The sequence below is a fragment of the Cyprinus carpio genome, chromosome A3 (genome assembly GCF_018340385.1).
Source record: "Cyprinus carpio isolate SPL01 chromosome A3, ASM1834038v1, whole genome shotgun sequence".
Lineage (NCBI taxonomy): Eukaryota > Metazoa > Chordata > Actinopteri > Cypriniformes > Cyprinidae > Cyprinus > Cyprinus carpio.
The window spans coordinates 10,737,219-10,743,193 of NC_056574.1; positions in this window are offsets into that span (position 1 = coordinate 10,737,219).

The following is a 5,975-nucleotide window of genomic DNA, read 5'->3' on the forward strand; positions in this document are numbered from 1 at the left end:
GATCTCATATGTGTGATTGTACACTAACTGATACAAACTGAATGAGAAAAGGAGTGTTATGAATGAGTTGAAACCTCATATAAAATGATCAGAACATAAAACAACTCAGTATTTCATTTGACCTCCTGAGTATGACAAATGAAAATGCTTTTTCTGAAAGTTAAGCACATTTTTATTTTTTTTTCTGTGTTTTAGGCCATATTTTTTACTATGTTCTCAGTTTTCTCAGTTTTCATGATAATGAAATAACTATATTTTTCTTTTTTATTATTATTATTATATTTGGTAATAAATGTGAACTATTGGCAGGTTGATTTGTAATTTTATTTTGCTTAATCTACAGGGAGTAATCAAAAACATCTCAATTAATGTTTTGATAATATTTTAATATTTAATTTTTAAATTGCACAGACAGTTTGCAAACCCTATGGTAGGATGGTCCATGTGTAAATACACCAAAAGAAATGAGCCTGACAGATCAGTGATCACTGACTGTATCGCCAGATAAATCAGTTTATCTCTTTGCACTGCAGACCAAATAAAAGAACTAAAATCAGTTTAAATTCACACATGCATCAGATAACAGCTCCACTAGCATTAGTATAATTAGCAGTGAGAATACACAGCAAGTATTTATTCTCACGTAATGAACTGCTCTGAGAGCTCAGTGAAAATGATTCATAAAACACTGAATAAGTGGCTATAATAGATATAGGGGAATTGGTTTGTACTTTTTTTATTTGATTTATTGATTTGTAAAATTGGACATAACCTTTTACAGAAAATGTTATTCTATTGATACAGTGAGTATTTTAATGTTTACAGGTTGGATCCAATCACTTTCATTGTAAATGTCTCACTGTAACCCAGAAATTATTATTATTACTATTTTTTTATTTTATTTTATTTTTTTAAGAAAAGGGGGGACAAGTGGAAATTATTTTTGTGGTTATAAACAATATGCCACAAATTGATTTTAACTATCTTAACTGAACCTGGAATATTTCTTTAACATGTTATTAATGAGTGAATCCTAATTTCAGTTCCCAGAGCAGTTTTAAGTGTTTCTCCACAGAAGTGGTTGGCTGAAGGAGATTCAGTGACTCTGATCTGTGAGGTATACAGCTCCTGTAGTGGTTGGATGTTGGGGTTTTAGTGTCTATGTTCTTCATCAGGTAAGGTTTAATGTTGTTCATGTGAAGTGGAGTGTTATATCACCTTTTAAAGATTTTGTAGAAATGCTTCTTTGAGTGACAACTGCACATTCTTACTTTTTACAGACTACGGCAATCAATATCAACTGCTCTCAGACAGCAGTAGAGGAGCTGGAGGAAACTACACTGTCAGTTCTGCTGCTGTAAAACACACAGGAGTTTATGTGTGCAGAGCAGAGAGAGGAGAACCAGCATATAAGACATCATACAGCAACAAACAGCCAGTATGGGTCACTGGTGAGTTCAGACAGAACTTAAACGATTAGTTCATCTTTAAAAGAGAGAATTTTAATGCACATTTTTCAAACGTTACAGCTGTAATTGTCTTCTCAGGTGTTTCTCCTCCAGTCTCTCTGATCATCAGTCCCAGCAGAACTCAACACTTCACATCTGTCTCTCTCTCTCTGAGCTGTGAGGACCAGAGTAACTCTGATAGATGGAGAGTGAGAAGTTACACAGACCATTGGGGGATGGAAGATTGTTCATCACGCTGGGCATCACAAACAGGATCTACATGTACATTCAGCTCCATCATCACATCAGACACTGGAGTGTACTGGTGTCGGTCTGAATCTGGAGAGAACTATCATCCTGTTAATATCACTGTACAAACACATTCTAGCCCTTTTAAGATCAGACTAAACAGAATTAAAATGAAACAAAGTCCAATCTCACTCTAAGATACTCAAACTTCTGCCTCACCAATGGTTTGGTCAAGATGTCCTTCATGTCATCACGTGGGACAATATTGCAGTTGTATTTGTCATTCTGCACACGATGTCCACGAATGTAATGGTAGCGAATGTCAATGTGCTTGGTTCTTGAATGATCAACTGGATTCTTTGCGATTGCAATGGCTCCTTAGTTTGTCCTCCAGGATGATACAGGGTAGCATCCATTGAGATCACTCAGTAGTCGTCTAAGCCAGGTACATTCCTGAGCTGCTTGGCTAAGTGCAACATACTCAGCCTCAGCTGTTGAAAGAGCAACAGTTGACTGTTTCTTGCTGAGCTAACTCGCATCCTCCACCCAGTAAGAACACATTTCGGTTGTAGGCGGCGGTCGTCCTGGTCTCCTGCCCAGTCAGCATCTGAAACCGACCAAAGTTCCAGACTCGTGACGCTCATACTTGAGGCGAGATTCAGTGTACCCTTCAAATGCCGTGAACTCTCTTCCGCAAGTGTGATGTGAAACATTTGGATTTGCATTGAACTTTGACATAGCAGCTCACAGCTTGTGCTATGTCGGCGATGTATGGCCATCGCCTTCTGATAGACTACCAACCATAGACTGGTAGTACTTGGGTTCACAGGCTTGCTGACACCATAGATCCCTTTTTAGCTTTACATTTGCATCAGCTGGGTTACCTTGGGGTTTGCATCATGCATACCATACTTCTGAAGAACCGGCTTCAATGTAATGCTTCTGATGAAGAAACACACAGTTTTTTCTTTGTCTTGGATGACAGAGAGATTCCCAAGATGTAGGACAGTTCTCTCGTATCCTTCTTCATCTTGTAAGCCTCTTAAGAGCAAGTTCGGCTCTTCCATGCTTTCGCCGACTCTGTGATCAGAATTAGATCATCCAACGCCGCACAGCTAATATCTCCAGCTCCTGTGAGATCTCCACAGACACACATGGGTCTGATGTACTCTGTTTTGAATCAATGTTCTTCATGAACTCTGTGAAAGTTTTGCTCCAGCAGCGGGGGACTGCTTCCAGTCCATATATTGACTTCTTCAGCTTGCACACCAAACTTTCTTCTCCTGGTATGATGTATCCCTCTGGTTGCTCATATAGATTTCCTCATCCAGGTGTCCATTTAGAAATCACGGTTACCATGTAGTCACATGCATGTTATTCTGGATTGCAAGGACAGCCAGCGTGCAGTATTGAGCTGGCATTACCACGGGTGAAAAAAGTTTCATCGTAGTCAGCACCATGCTTCTGTGGTAACCCTTAGCCACAGTCTACGCTTGTATATCTCTCCACTCGTCCGTCACTATGATGCTTGACTTTAAACCCCCTTCTTGATCCTATGGCTTTCCGATCCTTTGGTAGTTTCACTAAATCCATGTCTTATTTTCAGCGGTGATTCTTCAGGAGAGTCAGCAGCCTCCTGCCATTCCTTTGCATTTGGACTCATCATTGCCTCTTTCAGTGTGCTTGGTTCTGCAACACAACAAACAGTAGCATAATGATCAGCAGTCACCAGATTAGGCAAAAAACTCATCACTTAGCCATATCTCTTAGGTGGTTTCTGATTCTGCCACCTTCTCTAGCAGTTTCATCGACAGTAGCATCGATTGGGGTTCTCTCGTCAGTTTTCATGATAACTTCATTCTCGACAAGAAATATCCACTTCTTGTTTCAAGTCAAAGTCTGACTCGTTGAAGATCACATCCCGACGAATTATGAAGTCCTTCTTTTCTTAAGTCAAACAAAGCGGTAAGCCCTTGGCATTGTTGGCATATCCCGCGAAGCGAAGCTTCACGCAGCCTTTTTGTCAGTTTTCTTCTCTTCAATGTCTGGGACATGTGCATAAGCTAAACCAAACACTTTCATGTGACTCACATTTGGCTGTTTATTAACATTTCTGGTAGGGAAAGTCACTTGTTTCAGAACAGATGTGGGGGTGCTGTTCTGTATGTAAGCTATGCAGTTTACTTTACAGCCTCTGCCCAGTAAGACTTTGTTAATTTAGCGTTGAGAGAGCATGGTTCTCGCTGCTTCAATTAATGTCCTATTTTTTCTTTCTGCAACACCATTTTGCTGAGGTGTGTGAGGTACAGTTGTCTCATGGTGGATACCTTGAGCCTTCAAGTATTCTTGAAATTCTTTGGATGTGTATTCCCCACCATTATCCGTTCTGAGTCTTGCTATTTTCTGTTCGCACTCATTGGATAATATTTTCTCAAATTCCTTGAATTTGCAAAGAACTTCACTCTTCTGTTTCATAAAGTACACCTTGCAACATCTAGAATAGTCATCAATAAAAGTCACAAAGTACTTTGATCCACCTATAGATTCAGTCTGCATGGGGCCGCAGACGTCACTATGAACCAACTGTAGTTTACGTTTGGAACGGATTTCTCCCACTGGCTTATGTGGCTTTCTAGACAGCTTGCCTTCCACACATGCTTCACAGAATGGAACTTCTTCTCTGCAGGATAGTCCACTCCATTCACCAGTTTTTTAAGTTCCTTCAACTTAGTGGTGTGACCCAGTCGCTGATGCCACAAGCTGGTTGCTACTAATGCATGATGCACACAGTGACAGGTGGTAGAACTTCCCTCAACATCCAGCCTGATACAAGCCATCAGATCTTTGTGTTCCCATTCCTCTGAGATTTCCATTTTTATCCACGGATGTAACAATGAGACTTCTTGAACTGCACCAGTATTTCCTTTTTACAGCAGCTCCCACTGAGAAGAGATTCCCTGATAACTTGGGAAACATACAGCACATCAAACATTGTGACATTTTTTTACATCACTGATTTTTTAATGCCATTCTCAGTTTAACATTACAAGTCCTAGAGCTGCCAACCACTCTTACATCACCAAGTTTCACAGACTGTGTTTTTTGGAAATTTCTGGTAGTCTTGAAGAATTTCTCATGACACGTCATGTGCTTTAGCTCCGGAGTCGACAACCACTCTACCCAGAAGTCATCTTATCCTGATTTGCCTTCATGACTGTAAGGCACTCTCAGATCTAGTCTTCATCATGTTCATACATGTTACATTTATTGTGAGTTTTAGTCTGTTTTTTCTTACTTGGACAGTTCGCGGCAGTATGTCCTTCTTTCCCCACACTGTAACATCTCCACGAGGCGGATCTGTCAGCTCTCACTGCCTTGGGTTAGCTTACGCATATCACTCTGAACTTGTGTTGACATTGCTGATGCGCCTCCAAAGCGCGGCACCACTGAACCTGCTTGCCGCCGCCAGATTTTCCACATCAGCAGACCTCGTTTTTGTTCTTCATTTAGTAATGCTTGCTGAACAAACTGCAGTGTTAGAAAAACTGTCAACCGCCAGTTTCCAGATGCAGTAGCACAATTGTAGCATAGCTTGCTGGCAAGCTACCCAGCAGTGTTACAATCTGGTCCTCCTCTTCAATCACCGCACCTATTGCCCCTAGCTGGTCAGTTAGCTCCTTCATTCGTTTCAAATGTTCAGTTATGTTTTCTCCTTCCTTCATTTCACATCTGAAGTATTTTTTCTTCAGAAACAGCTTGTTTGCAAGAGTGTCTCTCTCAAAATGTCCTTTTAGCGTGTCCCACGCTTCCTTAGGGGTCTTACAGCTTGTTATCAGGTACAACTGAGACGTACTCACATTCAGCACCAACACAGAAAATGCTTTTTCTTTCCGTTTTTCAAATTCTGCTCTTGCCTGTGCATTTGCTCCTTCTGCCACGTTGTCAGTCTCCATCACCATGCCCCATAGTCCTTTAGCTTTCATCAAATGTTCCATTTGAAATTTCCACGTTGCCCAGTTCTCTGGCCCACTCAGCTTTTCAATAAACAGTTTATCCTCCATTGTGAGTTCCACAACACTGTCTATTTCACAAAAAAAAATAGTGTAAAACTACCTCTTTTTTGCTTTAGCGAAGATCTGGGCCCATAACCTATTGAAGTTGCATGTGCTCTTTATTATATCCAACGAAGAAGAAAAAACAAAGAAGAAGAATGAATAACAGAACTGTAGTGACACAACTACATGGCAATACAACAGTGACACCTATTGGCAAATTACT